General features: G+C 46.1%; 1 long non-coding RNA gene across 1 annotated transcript in view; it reads left to right on the top strand.

Annotated features, from left to right (window-relative positions):
- Positions 1–5,712: 5,712 nt before the first annotated feature.
- LOC310899571 overlaps positions 5,713–21,262 on the top strand; it is an 83,016-nt gene continuing 67,466 nt past the window's right edge. The window contains exons 1-3 of the long non-coding RNA XR_014584399.1: positions 5,713–8,428; positions 10,406–10,482; positions 11,486–11,652. This is a non-coding gene — a long non-coding RNA (uncharacterized lncRNA). The remainder of the gene's footprint in view (positions 8,429–10,405; positions 10,483–11,485; positions 11,653–21,262) is intronic.

Here is a 21,262-nt window from a genome sequence, read left to right as displayed (position 1 = left end):
TGGAAGGTTTTTTCTTCACTGCACTACGCTGCCAGGTAGGGGTCATCCTGCCTGAGTATAGCACCCAGGTACTTCTTGTTCCTCCTGACTAGTTTCTGTCCTGTGTGGTATCCCTGTGCATGTGAATAGCTGTTCCCTCTCCTACACGTATCCTTCTGAGCTGTGGGCTGTAGTGTGTTTCCCTAGGAACCCCAGCCCTTTACTTGACCATTGCCTCATGCTTCTGCAAGCTCCTCAGATGCTAATGTAGTTTATAACTTCCAGTGGGCAAGCCAGGATTGACATGTTCTTGGTGAAGTGTCTTAGACTGATCAACTCGTTTACTGAGCCTTTAAGGCTCTTCCGACAAAATCAGAAAATACCGGGAGCCCAAGAGTTAGTCTGGAGATTTCAGCCTACTCTGCACAGCATCCCAGAAAGGTTTCTTTCCTCCTCTAGCTAGGCTGGAGGGAGTCAAATTCTCCGTTAGTGAGGTGCCTGAAATACAAATCTCCTTCTTCTCCACCTCCCAGCTGATGAGGTGTAAGCTGCAACCTACAAAGGGGGCACTGAGCCAGCCTTGGTGGAAAGCCAGCCTCCCTTTTTATACTGGCTTCCTGATGCAATCTCACACCTGCCTCCCAGTGCTGGTGCAACCAAAGTGTGGCTGCCTGTGCTCGCTGCTGAGTCCAAGTCGTATCAGTTACACCCATGAGCAGTTCCAGTGGTCAGAATTTAGCCCCCAGAAGAGGGGGCCCTGCTGAAGGTCTCACGCAAAGTCAGACCCTTCTCAGAGGTGTCTCTTGCAGCCCCGTAGGATTTTCGGTGAGTCACCGGAAAACAGGAGGTAGAGAGAATGTGCCGTGAGAAATGCCATGTAGTCATTTATTCCCAGCCTTCCATTGTGGGTTTGTTTCTTTCAGTGCTACCAGGACAATGTGTGGAGTCTCTGTAACTGGTTCTCACCCATCCACTATTTCAGGATCTAGGTGTATCTCCTTAGTAGCAAAAATTTATATAGGTTAATTCCCACACTCCCAATGAATGAATCATTAAGGGAACAAAGAAAGGTGCCTCCTTTAAAGTATCTCTGCCACCTGCATTATGAACATACGCCCAGGTTTACCTGTGCATATTTAACCCCTTATCAGAGCAAATAAGTGACAGTCAGCTCGAGCACTGGCTGCACCTCTGACACGGACAGCAGGAGGAAACACATTCCTGCACTTGAAAGTGATGTGCAAAACACAAAAGAACACTGAAGGATAAAATAAAATAAAATAATTAAAAAAAAACAAACATGTAGGATTCATCTAAGTGTGCAGCTAGATCTGGCTGGAGGTATGTCCCACCTCCCATAGCCTTAGATGTCCAGGGGCATTGAGGAGGAGCGATACCTCACAGAAATGCTCAGTGTCTGGCAAAACAGAGCGGGAAGAGCGTACCTCCCACCAGGAAAGCCTGCAAGCCTCCGTGCTAGTAACTGACGAGCAGCTGGAGCAGAGTGGCTGCCAGATGAAGCCAAAGGATGCAGCAGCTTCCAGCAGCAAATTGTTTCTTCCTGAATGCAAGTAAGAACAGCGTGCCCTTCAGTTGAGAACTGCAGATTGCCCTCAATTGCAAGGGGGGAGTAGGGGGACAGCTCTGTCTCCTATGTGTTTTTCCCACTTGGTTGGGTTGTCAGTATAGTCTTGCAAAGAGGTGTGCCCCAAGGATGTGAAAGGAGATAAGCCACCAAACTGTATTAGCACATGAAAGAAAAAACAGTGGGAGCTTCCAAAGGATGGCAAAGTTTCAAAACTTGCTCACAGAAGCACATAGTTGTGGATGATTACTGCAGCACACTCCTCCAGCCGGAGGTGTGGCCATGTAGTGTGAGAAGAGAACGTAGCAGGTAAGTGAGTAATGCCAGTGCCATTCTTAGTAAGGAAGCCTATTTTTAGTACAGATTGGCTTGGAATATGAATGGCTTTAAAATCAAAAGAGCCAGTGAAAGGAGAACTGCAGCGAAAGGTGCTGAGTGCAGAGATACAGGTACAGCCTCCCTCTGAAGATGACCCCAAGACACAGGGTGGCAGAAACTAAATGGTGCAGGCTCAGGCCCAGCACCCTTCCTTTTGGGTGCTCTTAGAGGTGGGGTCCTGGACTTTTCTTCTGAGCCCTGTGCACTGCAAGTGTGCAGTGAAGCGCGGTGCAACAGGGAACAGCTGGGGAGACAGAGGGACAACAAGAAGTCAGGCAGCAAACCTTTGCAAAAGGTGGGTTAGTGTTCTCATGTTGCATCTAGTTTGCCTCCAAAAGAAATAGGACAGAAAGCCCATCTTTTGTTTCCGTCAGGGAACTAAACACAGAGAGGAACAGCGCTGTAGTAAAATTTTCCAAAGCATCCAACGCTGGCTACTGCAAAGGGTTCTGTCACCTGTTACCTGCTGGCTCTGAAGGGAAGATAGTGCCTGGCTCCTGCATCCTGACTGACTTGGAAAGTTACATCACGCAGGAACGGTGCCTAGTGCTGCTGTCAAACGATTGACAGTGCTTGGATAATTGTGAGCAAATTATTGTCCTTTGGGTGCTGAGTCTTTCACAGGTTGGCCAATCTGGGGGGCAATGAGGTATTTCCCAACACATGCTGTGTTATAACAGCTGCAGTCTGTAAGGCCCAGCTTTCTCAAGGCAGGAAAGAAACTGAGGGGAGTGGTGTGAAAGTTTCCTTCTTTCTCCAGGAGGTTTGCCTTGGAAAGGCTTTGATGTTTATTGTGTCCTGTAGGTGATGGCTGGAAGGGTTCAGCTGCCTGTATTGATCCAGCAACAGTTAGAGCCAAGGCTGCCGAGTCGTTATTGCCATGCAAATGCTGTATGTGTGGAAAGGATTGTCACCACATGCTTTGCAAAAGTGCAATGCCATTAGTCAGGGCGGTTCTGGAGGTAGTTGGGTCAAACGGCCATTCCCGTCCCAAAGCTCCCCAACGCCAGCTGTTGAAAGCAAACTCACGCACACTGCACTTCCCACTGCCACCCCTCTGTGCCTTGCGGCTGGGAGGCCTTTCTGCTGCTGTCTTCATCACGTCCCCAGCTCATATTTATATGAAATGTACCTTCGCAAAAAGCAGGACGTCTCCAGACGCTTTGTGTAGGTGCAGACTTCCTGTGGCTGTGGCAGGATCCCAAGTTAACCAGAGCTTTGAGGTTGGTCTGCCTAGGCCTTCTCCACATCACCAGCTCTCCAAAGAAGACCAACAAGGCTTTAAAACTCCGAAGTTGATTATATTAGAATAAAAACTGGAATAATTCACTTCTTAAGTAGAACCAAAGGGCAGGTTGAAAACAAGAACTCCCCCGCACATACCCACAACCCTTACAGCCTTGCAAGAGCTCATTTTTTGTCTGCTCAGTGGCTTTCTGCATTGCAGGAAACTGCACAGTTCCTTCTGTCCCTTAGGAAAAGGAAAACCTTTTTCTTACCCTTGGGCTCCAGCTGTGAGTCCGCTTGTCTGAGCAGTCTCCCATTTTTAAAGAGCTTAACGCACAGAAGAGAGCCACACAAGTAAAACAGACACTGTCTCTCTCCATGACTCAGAAATGGATCGTCTGGCTGACGGTCTGTATGTGGGTTGCAGACACGGCTGTGATCTCTGGAGATCTAGTACTCTGACTCATGTGTAGGACATCCAGAAATCCTGAGAAAATATCCAGAGGCCTCACATTCTATCTGGACACCATTTCCCAGCAGAAAAGGAGGAACAACATAGGGAAACGCGTGTAATTTGTGGGAGCTACTGTGTCTTGCCACTTTGACTCGCTCAGTTACCAGACGTAGAGGTGGCTTTGCCCTTCTGATTCTTCACAGTCCTTTAGTCTAAATAGCAAAACATAAAAAACCTCTCTCCGTTGTTGTATTGCCATGTCTGAGATCCAGCACACCTTTGGAAATTTTGCTTGAAGAGCAGTTACTCAGATGTCAAAGAGGGATTTAAAAGGTGGTTGTGAACCGCTCTGGAAAGCCTGTGGTGGAGAGGGAGTGGCTCAGAGGCCTCTTGTTTGTTTTTTCCTTTTCTGTACATGATTAGAGGCGCCACGTGGGATTTCTCTCCTTTTCTAATTGGTGGGGTGTGGGGCAAAGTTAGGAAGTTAAGTCTGATGTGGAGTTTGTCATCTTCGAGCTGGACGGTGAGGAACTGTGCTCTGACTGAGACCAGGAGATCAGGAACTCGTTCTCACATGCATAAACTCTGTGGGGTTATTGTCATTCCCCTTCCATTGACCTCTGCCTTGAGACTGGGGGAACTTCTCAGCGTGAAGGTTTTCAGTAGGGCCTTGCAACCCTGCAGCCATGGCTGCCAGCGAAGGGATGCTTCGCTCTGCTTCGTGCTGGAGGGACCTGGTCTCCCTTACCTGTGTGCTGTGGGCCCTGTACTGATCAGAGCTGACTGAGGTGATGTGATGTGATGTGATGTGACATGTGCCACACACGGTTTAGCGGCTAGGACCCGAAGTGTCCTCCCTGTTGTTAGCATATACGGCAAGAGGTACTGAAGTTTACGTGAGAAGGTGCGGGTATGCAGAACACCGGCTGTGATCTGCAGGCTTGTGTGTTTGTTTTAGAGGTAAAGAAACACAGTTTAATGCTTCAAGAGCTCTCATTTGATTAACATACAGTCTTCCATGGGGAGGCTGTGCAGGGTAAGTTCTGCCTTAGGATCAGCAAACAGGATTATTGGGAAAGTGCCCAGCTGCTAATCTCTGACCATGATTGCTGGTGGGAGGTATGTCAGGGAGCAGACTGCTTTTCTTTCTTCTGTTCAGAACATCTGTATGGTAGATCTATGAAATTGGTCCAGGAATAAAGCAACGCAGAAAGGTCTAACACTACCCTTTTCAGACCAAACATCTTTTATTTATTCTAAAAATGATCATTTAAATTTTGCAATTTTTTTCACTTCTTGGTAAATGAAGAAATCACTCAAAGAAACAGAATTGTTCCAAGTAGAAGACGACATTTTGTTTGACTCGGACTTCTCTCTTTGAGAATGTTTTCGTTTTATATAAGAATGCAGGGGAAGATTCACTGTGAGGCGAGAGTTGGACCAGGCGGTCCAATGGGGACAGAGAACAAAATATGTATGTGCAGGCACATACCCGCTCATCCACTCAGCACTGCGTATGATTTGAAGATATCTTTGTTTACAGTAAGGTGACTTAAGTGTATGGCTTTGTCCTTGCTGCTTACCCACCCAAGCACACCTGAAAGTAAAGCACAAGTGGCTATAAATAGTTTGGGATCCTTTAAGACAAAATACAGGTGCAGCATAACCACATCATTTGGTCTAAGTTTCACAGATGACAGAAGAAGCCCTTCTGAAATCTTTGGTTAATTTTCAGAAGGCTGGAGCACTCCCTAAAATCAGTACCAGTGGTGTTCTCCCACTGATCTCAATGGGGCAAAAGCTGAGGCCCATGCTGAAGACTTCTGAAAATGCTGCTCTGCAGTTGTGGATCTCACCTCTCTGTGGTCCTCTCACCTCTTGCATGCTCAGTAATGTTTCACCAGTGTGAGAAACAGCAAGGTCTGGCAGCAATAATCGTCTCCTGCATAAGTTCTTAACACATCCTATCTACTAACTAAATACACAGCATAACTGCTGCAGAGCCCAAAGCTCTGAGTAACAAGGATTGTCAACGTTTAAAGCAGCTCTTTTTCTATGTTGGGGAGACAGTACAGGTGGATGACTTCACTTCTACTGAAGACAGTACAGGTGGATGACTGCACTGTCAGGAGCAGTTTGAGTTTATCCAGGTTTGCATCACACCGAGTTGTGATGTTTTGCGTGTTTGTTCTTTGTTTCCCCCATGTGTGCATCTGTGTGCAAATCCTGGGGGTTTTCTGAGGGCGTGCTCCAGGAACGAGGGCAGTGAGAGGAGTGAGACCTGCTGGGAGGATGCAAGCAGGATACAAACGGGCTCATGGTTTCAGTAGGAGACAGCGAAGAACCGCCTTGAGTCTGGGCGTGGAGGAAGTATGTCAAGACTCTGAGCCAGGGCTGGATGGCACTGAAAAGCAGGGAAAGCAGGAACAGAATTCGTAGGGTCTCAGTGAAACCACCTGACAAGTACACCTGAGGCGGAGCAATACCAAGCAGCGTAAGGCCAGCCCACAGAAAGGGAATACGATGGTGAGAGGAGGAGACTAAAGAAATGGGCAGTCAAGAAATGATACCTCTGTATGTCAGTGCAGTGCTGCTCTAGCGCTGAGGGCAGGGTGTTGTGGTCCCAAAAGTTGTGCTTCTGTGCTGGCTTAAACTTCGAGAAGTGGGAGGAGAGCAGTGTTTTCTGCAGCAGCAATTTCCACTTGGGAATGCCAAAGCATTTAGTTTCTTCTGGATTAATCTGGACGTGGCAGAGTTGCTGTGCCACCTGCCCTTTCTCTGCTCTGCAGGCTGAGCTATGCAGCCGGGCCATGTTTCTTATGATGCTGCAGCCAGTAGCTACAAGTGACCTGCAAACAGCAGATCAAAAGGCCCTGTGGCAGCCCAGCTGCAGGTCAAAATCAGGCTTTGGTCCTGGTCCAGCAAAACCATTTTATTTGGCTCAAACTAAGCCCCAAACGAATATTCTGGGAATATTAATGTTTTGTGAGGCAGTGAAGAAATTGCTTGGCTTCCTTTTTTCCCTCCCTCCCTCATCTATTTACAGGAGAAGATATTACTCAGGAGAAAGGAATGAGGAAAGTGCAAGACATTATCTCCTGATATAAATGACAGGGCCCATCCTATAGAAAGATTCATGTTCTTCCATGAAGGTGGATGTCTGCGTCTTGGAAGAATAAGACTTGTTAATAATCATGGCTTAGGCTGGGCAAAGAGTAAGCTCTGAAATGTGCAGCTTCTTTCTCCATGAACAGGAAGAACCATGAAGAAATTCAGAAATGGTTGAAAAGTGTCATGGAGCACGGAGCCATTCAGAACACGGGCCGGGGAGCAGGCAGGCCATGTATTCTCGTTTTAATGCAGGCGTTTGTGCAGGAGGTGGGCTTGGCCTTACTGGAACTTGTCAGAGGTGCACGGAGCACCCGTCACTTCAGCACTCTGACTCTCAAGTGGCACAGGTGTCACCATATGCTTTCTGTTGCTGTTTTCCTTCCCCAAGCCCAGTAGATTCTGCATTGGCTGCTGGCCAAGGACTCTGCATTTGTCCTTTTTTTTTTTTTCTTCTGAATATGAAATCTGTCCGCAAGGGAATTAAGCAGTAGCACATGTGTATCTCAGTATGCATGCATGCACCCTCCCACACATGTACCGCAGACATGACTTATCTGTGTCACAGGCTGAACCCGGCTAATGAGGGACCTCGTATGCACAGTAACGCGTTGGAGACTTTCTTGCCCTACGATGGTTCGCTTCTCCTGCAGAGATGCTTGGGCTGCTTACAGAGAAATACAGCAGGGAGGTACTGCACCCCCGGGATGCTGCTCTTCCGGAGTGCTTGGGGCTGGAAGAAGAGCCTGCCGAAGACCACGCAGAGCTGTTGCTGGTTGCTGTGAGCACAGTCAGAAACAGGTCCTTTGGTACCTTTATCCCGGCTTTACTGAGATATTTCAGGCACGCATGATATAATAACAGTGTGCTGCAGCCCAAAGGTGTGGTGGAAAATCTGGTTAAACATGCTGGCTGAGCTGCTGGTGGATCCTCAGCTGGGACATGCTGTAAGGCACAGCTCAGCACTGTTAGCACAGGAAAGACAGGAGCTGGTGCTCTCTCATTCATCCTGAAGAAACCACATTTTTCCAGATTGATTTTTTTCCATCATCTCTTGCATCCATGCATAAATGCTTTTGCGTGTGTTTATATTTCTAGCTGTTAGGTGCTATCTCACGTTCTTGTTGTCATCATCTCTCAAAGCCCCTTTTGGGATCAGGGACATCTGCTGTACGAAGCCACTTATATCCTTCAGATGCAGTTTTTGGAGGCAGGTTGTTCTCTCTCAGCTGCACGACCTCTCTAGCTTGCATTCACAGTACTGCTTTTGTGTTCTCTGGCAAACTGGAGCCCTATAAACCTTGCGTGTGGCATTGTGAAGAGGGTCTGTCTGCAGGGAAATTATTGTAGGGTCAGGTGTCATGCCCGGGGTGTAATTGTGGGCTGGAGACTCAGGTTAGGCAATCAACATGATGCCAGCAAGATACGATCTGCAGCTGTACCCTCAAAGGACTCAGCAGGGCAAATGCCTTAATGCAGGAGGCCAGGATGAACAGCAGGATAAAGGTGTACAAATTTGTCAGTGCATCTATCAGTCCAGCCCCGCTCAGGCTTCCAGGGACCCAGCACCAAGGGGGGAATGAGGACCTGATCTATCATTTATGTAAAGCGAAGTCCAGCAGAAGTCCAGGGGTGCATTTTGCTCTGTTGGTTAACAGTTCAGAAGTGAAAAAATCCTGCGTGCTGTTCCTGAACTGGTAAGCTTGTTTTTTCCTGGGAAAAATGGAAAGTTAAGAATCTGCAGAAATTGTGTTTGCAGAAATGACTGCAAGAAGTGTAGGATTTTAAATGTATAACTGGGAAGAGTTTCTGAACAAAAGATGATAAGAGAAATGGAGAAAAGCCCTCTTAGCTCAGTGCCAGGTGGTATTCTTACCTAGTGATGCCCATGTCTCCATTTGTAATGTAATATAATGTCCAGTGTGGTTTGGCATTTGATTTGGATTCTCCCCCTTTGCTTAGGAGCAGGGAGCGGTGCCGGCCGTGCCAAGGCCGCTGTGGCAGGGCGCGTTCCTGCCCACTTCCCTGTGCCCTGCCCTCCTATGGCTGGCAGAGGTGCTCGGCATCCCTGCCATCAGGGCTCTCTTGGCCTTGTGGGGAGATCAGAGGGACTCAGATAGTGATCACTGATGTAGCTGGCTTCGTTAACTTCATTAGGCTTCTTCCAAGGGCTGCTGGGTCTCTTTGGCTGTGTGCCTTTCAGCTGCACTGTCAGCTGGGAATGGAAAATCCAGGCATCCTCTCTCCTGGGCCTTGCAAAGAGTGCTCGTGACATCCATGCACAAAACCCTTCAGTAGGAGAGGGAGTCAGACTTCCAGGCCCAGGGGCTGATGTAGGATGATTATTTCTCCCTTGTCCTTTGCCTTAGTTTCCCCATCTGTAAAATATATTAATAATCCTTGTCCTGGAAGCTCTTTCCTGGAAGAGGAGATGGATGAGAGTGGAGAGAAGCGTAGGTTCTAGAGCCCGCACCTCACCAGAGCAGTGGTAGGACCTAATGTTCCCAACGCCAGTGTACTAGGGAGGCCATCACTCACAGAGGCTGTTTTGAGGAGCAGGGCAGATTACCTGTGCTTCCAGGTGGTGGTTTCTGATCTGCAGCTGAACTTCTTACCCTTAGATCTGCCTTTTTTGTTCACTTGCAATGCAAAAAACTCCCCTTGGTAAACATTGTAAGTGCTTGCACAGGGGAGAAAGGCCCACACGAGCATTCCTCACTTTGTGCTCCTTCTTTTCACAAACCTTATATTTCTTTACCTTCATCCTCTCAAGCACTCAGTGCTCTTCCCATCTGGGCACGTGAACTGCATGTAAACAGTCCCTTTATTCCAGCATGCCTTTATGTAAGCCATCTGAATCAAAACTTGCATGGGTGACATAGAAATACAGCACCTAAACCAACAAGGGAGGCTTAGAGGAGGGCAAATGGCCCAACTCGCTTTACCTCTGAATGCGCTCAGGCCAATCTGTGTTTGGGCAGTGTTACCAGCTGCTCGGAATCGAATTTGCCTGCACTTGTACCTGGGCAGAAGCTTCCGCTATGTGAGCAGCAGGGAGGTGGTCAGCAGTACCAGCCCTTGTGGCTAGAGGTGAGTAGAGCAAAAAGCCAGGGTCTTCATGTGAAACGAATGCCAAAGGACGCATTTTCCTGAGTTGAGGAGCCAAGAGCTAGGAGTGGTCCATTCAGCAACATCAGCTGCAGAAACTTGGTCCAGGAGTCTCGAACCATGCCAGAAGTCTTAGAAATTTGCTTGTGTAATGGTTATGGGAATGGACAGACTGATGGCCATCTGCTCATACTTATTCCCTTTGTGAAGTCACTCTTCTCCATTTGTGACTACCATTTCCATAGCAATGCATAAATGAGAGTTAATACATGAAAAATGACAGTGTGAACACACAGGACTTTAAAAACAAATCTGGTGGAACAAGCTCTCTGTACAACCACCAGTAGAAAAGAATCGTTAAAGAATGGGCCTATTGAGGAGGTGGAGTCAATCCTTAAGTGCAAGCTTTTCAGATATATTCAGGCTTTTTTGGGTCTGCGAAGTCATATCTTTAATGTTACTCCCAACCAACCTGCTTATATTACAGTGCTCATAATCTAGATGTTTCCTACACATGAGCTGGGCAAATTTTTCAGGAAACTCTCATTCTGGATGTTTTTTTTTAGTTGCACTTTCACTGAGGGAACAATTTCTGGCTGAGGCTGCTATGGGACTCCTCACTTAGCTGTTCATACAGTGCTAGGTAAGAGATGGGGGAAGACCCACCTGGCACATGTGACGCTAGCTTTGTCATGTTATTTACAAGTGGCAAGACACAGGAACTGTCCTGTGTGTTTAATTCTATAGCCTGTGCCACCATTTCCTCTTTGTACATAAACTCCTTTATTATATTTAACAATGCAGGTAGTAATAGATCCCTTATCACTAAGAGGAATAGTTATTAAAATCCATCTCAGAATTATATATCCCCAACAACATGAATTATACTTCTGCATGGAATACCAATGTAATATTTGCATACAGATGAACTTATGTTGTTTATATTGTGTTGCTATTTACTGCTAGCAATGATAATTGCTGGGCTGGGCAGAAGCTGTATGGGTCATTTTCAGCTTGGATTCTGAAGGAGGGGAGCCTGCCACGAGTGCATTATCTGTCTCATCATTTGTCAATCTCCTCTTAATAACTTCTGAATGCATTGACTAATTTCATGTAAACTTTACACAGGGGTCGAGGTTTTTGTGGTGGTGAGACTAAGGGACAAAGGACAGAGGTGCCCGGTAAACTAGGATTCATTAATTCCACTGCTCAGAGAACATCTTGTTTGGAATTAACCTCGGGAAATGCTTTCTCTAGGCTCAAAACTTCCTGAAAGTGTAGAATGTTTTGGACAACATTTCACTTAAGTCATCGGAAACATTCTATTTCAGCTTGCCTGGCAGGGACATTTGCAGTTACCTTCCAAAACAGGTTTTCACTTACATGCTGCTAGGTTTTGAAAAGCCAAATCAGATCAAAATTCCTGAGCTGATTCAGAAAGGAGAGGAGACACTTTCTTACAAGTGTTATTCTCACAGGGATTAGAGGGGGAGATAATGAAGAACTACTCATCTGTTCTTTAGAATAGTTCAGCCATACATAGATTTTACCTTTAGAAACTGATGATCCTAAATTCTGTTAGTAGTTATGCAGAACTTGTATAGGCCCTTTCCCTCAAGACTAAATCACATCTTCCTCTTTTTCAGTTTGGAGAATAGAAGCCTTGCTACAAACCTGATTCCTGACACGGTTGTGAAAACTGAGAAAGAGAGCACAGAGCGACTGAGTTATGAGATAGTGATGCCTGCAGTGCTTTTCTCATCTTAAGACCATGAAGTCACTAATGACCATTACCATGACAGTGGTTTATCAGGTATCTATTTTTTTCCCCTTTATGCAACATTACAGATTCTCAAATATACAACATAGTTACAGTCATGAAGTGGAAACGAAGAGAAGTTATGTGATGTAGCTGCTTTTGAATGCTAGCATCACATGTTTGGGATAATTTCATTAAGTTTTTACATCAAGCCCAATTACTCATTGTCATTACACAGATGTCAGGTCTGTATCCTGCAGGGATTAAAGCAGATTCAATTCAGATGGCAGGAGCAGTCCACTGTGGAAACAGCACTTCTGGCAAAGTGACAGCAGGTCACTGCATCCTGCTGTAAGAACAGCAAAATCATCTATACTCAGCTGCTGCTTGTGTACAACCACTCATCTGCCTTATCTCAAGGCCAGAATGAAGTAAAACTTTACTTGTGATCCCAGTGTAGTCAGTGCTCAAAAACTTGCAGCCTCTAATTTTTCCAGTGTCAGTGTAGTATCTTTCCTCTTAACTGATTTGAGACGTGTCATTCTGCTGTAGGATCCTTTCTTTCTTTCTCTGTATCTGTGGGTAAGTCAGATAAATGAGGTACAGTTCTGTCCACACAGAAGCTATGTCTGAAATAACTTCAATAAAAAAAGATAACATCTGTAAAAAAAATTTTTTTTCATAAATATTTTAATTGTACTTCTGACATAAGGCCCAGTGAGTTTGTTAGAAGACTCATTATAGTTTCTCTGAATAGTCAGAAATTGTTTTTCTGTAGGATTAGAAACATAAACTCACTTGACGCTTTCTCTGAATTGCTGGATGCCTGTGTCTGAATTTCCAGTATAACCAGGGGTATTCCTCCATGGAAATAGCAGGAGACCAGAAAAGATGAAAAACAAGCCCAATACGTAATAGTAGGAAAGCAAAAGAGGGGAAAACAGTAATAGTTCTGTGGGTTTCTCAGAGATGAGCTTTGTGTGGGGAAATTTAACAAAATGAAATGCTCGTAGAGCTGAGTCTTTGCCTTGTACTTTCCACTGAATATCATCAGCTTAATTCCAAGCAGTGTGAAGTCTGTTATTCAGCATTACCTTGAAGGCAAATTTTTATGCCAAATTTGAAATAAAAGGCTGTTATTCATATTTCCTACTTTTCATCAAAAAAAAAAAAAAGTGCAAATTAAACAGAACTTCCTGTTTCCAACCTTTTAGCAAGTGCATGTTTCAGTTTGTGTTCCTCTCCCTTTGCAGAAGGAAAAAAAAAAAAGATGCACTAGAAAAAGGATGGATCCGTGCCTTCATATTATGTCTGCAAGAATAAATATCAAGCGTGTCTGGACATGACCTGATCTTAGTAAGGGCTTTGATTCACAAGTGGGAACACTTTGTATTGGGACAGCTGTTGTTATTCCTGCCCGAGCTCTCTGCTCCAGCCCTCAGAGGATACCGCCTCCGCTGCAGGGGTGTCTCGGTTGGTCACGAAGCAGCTGAACTGCCACAGTTAATAACCAAACAAGTTAAAGGAAACCCACACTGGTTTCATGTACCTTACAATGTGACCAGATGCACGAGAACTTCATTAGTGTCAGATCTTCTGCTCCTGAATATCCCCCTAAGACATGAGGTAGACACAGCTATTCCAGTTATACCAGGTAAATAGCTGGCGTGCACTGGGTGGCCCACCTAGGAGAAGCAGCATCAAGAACCATGCAGAAACTAACTGGTGTAGCTCATAACAGAAGATGAGATTGCAAAAGTCAGCATTCTTGGACCCCTGCTCTGTTTCCACTGTTGAACAGACACAGTTGTGCTAAGCCTTTATTTACAAGGTGAATTACGAGTCAAAGTTCTCTTGGGAAAAGGCAAAGCACTCGGACATTCAGGCTTTGAGCCTTGCTGCCTGCTTTTTGCACTGTGCAGAGACAGAAATGTGAAACATCATGGTGGGGACATATTTTGCAACAGGAATGTGGCACCAAATGTCACCAGGCCTTGCAGTCATCATGGCACCTACAAGTGTTGGGAACCAATCTGCTGGGAGTAACTTGCACCACTGCTCCATGCTCTTCCCAAACTCCAGCGCGATGCCCAAGCTGCACAGCCAGCTCCAGGAGAGAACTTCTCCATCTGGCTGCGCATTTCGGTGCAGCGATCAGTGATAGCACGGCTCATAGGCTGGCGTTTAAATGGCTGTAATTAGGCTTCAAAGTAACCATTATGATGAAAGGGGGAAATCTCACATTCCTCTCCACGCTATCATTTCAGGGTGTCTGGCAGCACCCCAAAAAGACAAAACTGCATCACTTTATACCACCAGAGCTACCTGTTTGCAAGGAACGTCTCACTTTTGGTTTACAGACAAAGGCATTTTTTTTCCAGTAAAAAAAAAAGTCCACGCACTTTTGATTTAAGTATTCTGTTTTCTCCGTGCCTGTGGGTTGTTATCTACGCAGCGTGTAAGCATTTTGCAAATATTTGACTGGAAACGACAAGAGATAAGGGCAGGTGATAATGCTGCAGCAGGCATGCCCTACCAAGCTGCTTGGTAACTGCAAGGATATTTTTCGGCTCCTCATGTCCTAGATTGAGGCTGTACAATACAGTCTTTACTAAGAGATTGGCTGAAGCCTGCCTCTTCTATTTACTCATTTCTCCACTGCAAATTTGTTTGAATATCTGACATGCTGACAAGTTTTTATTGCGTGGGTCCTTTTTTCCCTGCTCTGTGTTTCAGACAAAGTGGTCTGCCGAGCAGGAGGAACGATAAGGAACAATAATTCCTGCTGTTAAATGCTGGTGCTGGCTTAGTGCAGGCTTATTCTGAATAAAAGGCCTCTTTGTTTCAGAGCTGTCCACTTTGCAGGGAGAGCAGCCTGGGGGATCTCCTCTCAGGTTCAGTCCTCGGTGCTGTGCTGCTTGTTCCAAGTCCGTTTTTGAGGATATTAACAGTTTCTATCCAGCTCCTAATTCCAGTGCCATAAAACATCCTTCTTACTCATGAAGCAGAATACCTAGATCCACCTTCTTGCCTCCTGGCTAATTACTGTCATTATCTGGCTAGACAAACTTGTCATGAGATTAGAATCTCCTCACAAAACAGGGTCATCTCAGGAAGTTCTTGCTATCCGGTTTTGTGTAAATCAGTCACCTCTGCAGCTAAAAGGCAGCTCCGATTCTTGAGAATTCACACGCTCCCAGGAGAGGAGCAGAAAAGCATTTCCACATCGGAGCTGCTTCAAAAGGCACTGGGCGTTCCCACTGACATCAGTGGGGCAAAGACTACGCCCACTCTCCTGCACCTGCTCAAGGAGTTGTCCTTTAAAGATACTGAAAAGTCCTAACCACTTGCATCAATTTCATTGCCTGGATGCATCATTAATGTAATAAAGTCGTTATATTCTACTTACTGCATCCTTCACCCCTGCGCTTTTGCAGTTTACCTCAGCATAACTGCGCAGCAAGTTTCGACATGCTCAGATGTGAGGTAAGGGCAGAAGCCACAAACCGAGTTGGTCATTTTGTTTGTTTGTTTTTTAAAGACTTCGGGTAATTCCAACGTAAGACCCCAGACCTAAAAAAAAATCCAAACCCTATTTAAAACAGCAGCTTAGCTTTGCCCTTTCAAATCGTTCTGTCAGAACAGCTCCACTGGAGCTACTCTTGTGACTGTAGTCAATTTATTTATATTTAAGGGTTTGATTCTTGACCACCTATAGGCACCGAGTGGCTTTTCCTTAAACCTGTGGGGCTTCTACATTGCCTCTCTCTGGACTGGTTGTTTCAGTGTACTGAGAATGTAGGTCTCATGCTTAGGCAACTGAGGAATCAAGCACCTCTTACCTAATTCCCTTCCTAAGTAGGTGAGAAGAAGCAATCCTTCCTCCCATAAACCTTTGGTGACACTTCACTTTGCACACCAGCCCACATCCAGCCCAACATGCCAAAGAGCGGTATGTCACTAATGCACTAAATAACTGTATTGCATGTTAACAGGCCTCTGGCATCGCGGAAATTTATATTGCCCCACGAATACTCCAAAACGGAAATGCGTGCAGTTAAGGCGAATGTAACCATAGCTACAGCTAAACAGAACACTCCCTTCCTCGGCTATTGTAGTGACCGAAATTGGGGATGGTTCTGGCTGTCCTGTACATCTGGAATGCTTCAGCCAATCTGCTTGGGCTCAGAGACCTGCGTTACCAAAATTGTCTTCCCAGCTGTCGCATCACAGATCATCCAGAGTACAAATTCTGGAGGCAGAAAGTTTTCTACTTAGTTTACCTGGGAACGGGCAGCCATGGAGAAATTGGTTCACCTGGAGAAGCCTGGCAAAGCTCAACAGAGACAAAAGTGACTGGGAACAACAGAGCTGAAAGAGGGCACGGTAGTGGTGGCTGCAGGGTGAAACAGCAAAGGAAAGATGGGTTGCAAGAACTGGAAACTCTGCAGCAGCCCTTGAGAGAAGGGGACAGCAGTGCCCAGTGGCTGGACAATAATGAAGAGACTCAGACATATTGGGAGCCAATTTCGCATTTTGTTAGTTGACTTCCACCTCCCTGTGCCCTGGTTTCCAGATCAGTAAAGGGAGGATAACAGGCATCTCCAGCTTTGAGATCTCCTGGCGGAAAAATGCTAGATTAAAACCTGGGTGGATTTTTACATCCCTCTGCCAGAACCTGCAAACAGCTTCTCATTCTCTAGTGAGAGAGACAATTGCAGTGCAACAAGACCGCTGTGAGCCAGCAGCCAACACAAGTTCTCTCATTTTGCCTGTGCACGGATCTTTAGGCCATGCTGCAATCCATGATTCAAATTGTACCTCACAGACAAAAACAACTGCCTTCTCCTCCAGCTTTTCTGCACCCTTCATCTCTGTGGTGCCTATGTATTTTGCAAGCCTCTTGTTGAAAAAGCCTGACAGTGGTCCCCGCTGTACAGACTAAACTGAGGCTGATAAAGGCTAAGCTAAAAAAAGAACATTCTTTCCTTTTGGTGGCTGAGCTTCCTGCATTTCTGCAGGACTACTCCAAGGCTGTGCGGATGAGCATTCAGAAAAGGGGGGTGCCTGCATCCACTCGGTGAACAACCCTGAAAAACTTCAGTTCATTCCTTGGCTCAGCAGGGGCAGGAGAGTTGCCAGGTCCTCAGGGCAGCAATTGATTGCCCTAATCCTTTCTCTTCCTACAGTTGCCTGCTTCACTTACACATCATCGTCCAGATTGAGCAGATGTTGAAGCTGGGATGCTACAGACAATAGTCTTCTCCTCTGATTCATCCTTAGAGCAGGCCCTGTCCTGTGTAGGAAAGGAGGCAAAAATAAAATATTACCCCTGTGTGTAATGAGGCTGTTTCATAATGCATACACATAAGACAGCCAAATTAGGGTTGTACAGACATGCTATTTCCAAAGGTACCCAAATAAATGAAGCATCCTACTTCCTCCATAATGGCCCTATTTGGACAGATTTGTGACCTAACCAGCTCTGGGGTGAATTCTCCCACGTGGCAGTCTGTACAGCTTGGGAGTGAGCACAGTGGATGAGGGTGGCTGTGTTGGGCTGCTGAGCCATTCCTTGAGTAGTCATCTTTGTATAGCGGTGCTGTGACTTGTTGCAGAGCGGAAGGATGGGGTCAAAGCTGAAGAAGGCCTGGACAATATCCAAAGGTCTGCCAGTGTAGCTGGCTTGGTCCTAGGAAAGGCATCTTCCAAAACACTGGTCCTTAAATCTAGTTCGGGTACATGGATCGGAGCACCTTTAGGAGTGGCATGGTGGCCAGCCATTCCTTCACAACAGTAGGAGTCTGCTCCTCATTCCCTGAGCAGGGTACATGTCTTACTTTCTAGTATAAAAGCAATAAACCTTGTCACCCAGCTAGCTGTGAGCAGGCCCCTGCACTTCCTTATGCACCTCTGAAAGGAGAACTTTTGTGCTTCTGTTCTTTACCCACAGGTTGTTCACAGGGTCAAGCACTGTGGTTTTGTAGTAGGCAAGCTGTCTTTATCTTTCCTGGGCTCCAAAGGTTCCTGAAGTCCATCCTTTCCCTTAGTGCTTCCATCAAGCCAGCAGGCTTTTTGGAGCGAGCCCACCCCAGTCTAGCCGGTTTCATTTAGCAGATCTTGGCAGCAAGAGGCTGAGCTGAATTCAGGATTTGAACCTGCTTCTCTTCTCTGTTCAGCAAGGCCTCCAGCCACAGGCATTGCCTCTCTTAGGTACGTGTTCTCTTTTTATGACCAGCTACTTATCACACAGCCTCAGTACAACTGACTGTACCTTACACTGCTTGTGTCAGTACCTAGGAGAGACTCCAGCCTCATCCACCAGCTCGACTGTTTCCAGCACGTCGGCACAGACACATTCACCAGGCTTTTGGGGGGATCTTCCTCTGCGTTCTCCACTACTGCTGAGCCCACAGCGCTGCTGCTGCAGCTGTACAGCACAGGTTGCTCCTGGCGTTGGGCCTCAGCATCCCAAGCAGTTATAAGGCCACCTGCACCCTTTGTTGCTACAAAGTTAGATGTGCTCTGGCTTTGGACTGGGACGAGTTAGGTCAAAACAGGAGAGCTACTACAAGAGAACATGAAAAAAATACAATTACCCTTACTGTTGTGTGATAACTAAGGTAGTTACAGACATAGGAAATGCGGGCTCTGCATTTCCACTGACATGCTTCTGCTTTGGTTTCGTCAGCTCTGTAAGATCTGAGAGATGCTCAGGGTCATTCCCTAGGGCATTAGCTGTGCCGTTTTCCCTCAGACTTGGGCCACACACATCTGAATTCTTACCCTCAGCTCAAATTCTTTATATTAGTGAAGGGAAACTGTTAGATCAGAAGATACTGAGACAGGAGGCCTACTCTGGGGGTGCTGCCATTGTGAAAGGAGCAGGTTGTTCCTGTCGCTTTGTGAGCAAGATCTGTGCTGGCTCTGACAGCAGTCTAGCTCATGACAGCTCTGCTGGACTGTGGGGTCAGAAAGGAAAAACAGACCACTAAATCCTTATTGGCAAAGAGCAGCTCTGGCAGAAAAGTCCGAGAGAGACAGAAAATGCTCCAATTTACAGCCTGTTGGTCTAGGCACCTGCCTGAGATAAAGTACTGCTTCAAGTCCTGTTCTGCTGGTTTCAGACCTCAAGTGATTCATTTCTCCCAGAGACATCTCTCAGAGTGATGGAGCTGCTGACCTCCCGGGTCGCAGTCCCCCTTCCTCCATGTCACCTGCTGCTCTTCTCTGTGGTGCAACGATGCGATCAGGGGAGCCAGGCTGTCCAGTGCTGCCTTCTGAGGCATGTTGCAACTCTCAGCACCTGTACTGTGTCAAAGGAGCCAGCGCAGATATTTCTCTTCGGCTGGACATGGAGGGAGAGTCACTCAGTGAGCTGAGAGGGATAATTGCTACAGTGTGTTTTCACCCAGGGAATGATTAAACAAAGATCTGTAATCTTTGTTTAGGCATGAGAGGAAACAGGACCTTGAGCTTGAGTCTCCCATGCTTCTTTAGTTGCATCAAAATCCACTAGACTTCTGCTAGTGACATCTTTTTGCCTCCATTGTAGCTAAGGAGGGTAAAAGAGGTAGGATGTATTGGTCAGGCTGTTGGGCCAACAGGAATGCAGAAAAGGAAGCCAGCTGCTACAGAGCAGCATCAGCCTTGCTACCTCCTGTAAGCTGTGCGAGCCCTCCATTACTCACTTGATCTTGTTACTCTGTACAGGATAAGAAGAAGGTTTGCTTGGTCACTGCTTCTCCTGACTCAGGCACGGCTCTGTATGAGTGGTCTTACAAGCTGGAAAATGGGACAAGGTTGGCTGAAATTTGCTCTTGCAGCCTTTCCAGACATACCTTAAGGGTCAGTTTCTCTCTGTTGCTTCTGGAAGTGCTCTACAATCCACAAGTTGAAGGGATTTCACTATCGAAAACCAATTGAATACGAACTGCCTTACATTGAAAACTTCCCCAAACCAGGATTTCACAAGTTGCACTGAATGACCTTGTGCAATTATTTGCTAAACATCTCTTTGTGCCCGAGTACTGCCCAGATGTCTCCTGAAGAGCAGGAAGGTAAGGCCTGGCCATCGATGTCAGGAGATAGCCCAAATCCTTTAGAAACCAAAACCAAAGTAACTTGTCACCTCAATGTGTAGGTTTTCCATTGAAAATGCACAATTATTTATGGCCTGTGGAATCAGACACCAAGCCACTGGTGTTGGATGCACAGTAGTCAGATTACCTGTGAAACTTCTTTGATATCCACTGTTACATTGGTTATGACTTAGAAATGAAGAGAACAAGAGATCAGTTTGTACTCTGGCATTGCTCAGTGTATGCTTGCTTGGGGAAAATTCTTTGTTGGCCTCCCATTGACAAAACAAAACACAACAAAACAAAAAAAACCAACAGCTATCTTGTGTCTGCAGACCTGAGCACTCACATTTCGTGAAGAAATGAATCATTTTAGTGTGTTTGATTGTTCATGAAATGCAAAGTAAAAGCATTCTCTACTCCCCTCCCACCACTCTGGCTAACCAGGCTCACCCTCAGTTCAGAGGCACCACAGGAACCTTGCGCCCCTCAGCCAGCTTTCCTTCGCCATTCCCGAGGCACAGCTGCCTTTTCCTGGGACCATCAGTTTCTGCTGGGAAGCAGCGCCCCAGCACAGCCAGCCTGGTACTGCATCCCCTGCCTTTCATCCTGTGGCACACATTTAGTCACCTGCCTCCCAAGGCAAAAAAAATCTTAACATTTTCTCTTCAGATGGTAGGAGCTTCTGGCCACAGCAGCCAAGTGACCAAGCTGCACCTAATGCTGCAGGGGTGCAGCTCTTGCCCTCCGTTACCCTTACAGCCACAGCAGAAACCTCTTGCAAATGCTCTCAGTGCAAACTTGCCTTTCAGCATTGGAGTGAAATTGCAAGTTATTCAGCTCCCTGATGAGGCTTGTCCGCTGCATCAAGCTATTCAGACATAACAGGCAAGACATAACTTACTAAAATGAGTTCATCCCCACAAACCCAGAGAAGAGTGATGGGGAGTGAGAGCAAGGAAGAGTTGATGCCACCAATGTGAAACTGCAGTATTTTTGAGTGTTTGTGTAGTAGTTCCCAAACTATATACCACTCTGTGGGTGTGCTGGAAGTAGACCTAAATGAATCTGAGACAGACCGGCGCTGATGATTTTGGTGAGCACATCTTTTTGGGACAGTATATTCCCTTTACTTGCTGACAAGGCATTGTTCTGCCAAACCAGCTGGTACCTCGAAATCTACTTTCAGGGAAAAAAAGTTATCACATCCTATCACCTCATTTCTGCGTCTTAATTATTGTGAAACATAATTGCAACTTATGGCTGAAAGGCAAATAAAAGAAACCATCTCTTCAAGCCCAGCAGTAACACTGAAAACTCAACGTGTCATAGGAAATGGGATGTACACAGATTCAAGAGAAAGGGGAAGACAGGAGAAGAATGAGAGAAGAAAAATGGAAATTAAAAATAGTAACATAACATTCACACCATAATGTTCACTATTCTTTGACGAACCCTCTTTGGATTTTTTTTAGGTCACTTTTCAACCAGTTTGTGCTTTTGACTTTGACTGCAAGCTGTGGCAATGAGTTCCACAGGTAAATAATGCACGAAAAAGATGAAAAAGAATGATGGCTGCAGTG

This window comes from Anser anser, assembly GCF_964211835.1.
Source record: "Anser anser genome assembly, chromosome: 4".
In the NCBI taxonomy this organism is placed as follows: Eukaryota; Metazoa; Chordata; class Aves; order Anseriformes; family Anatidae; genus Anser; species Anser anser.
The sequence above is the reverse complement of the archived record's forward strand: the minus strand, read 5'-3'. Positions and strand labels throughout refer to the sequence as shown.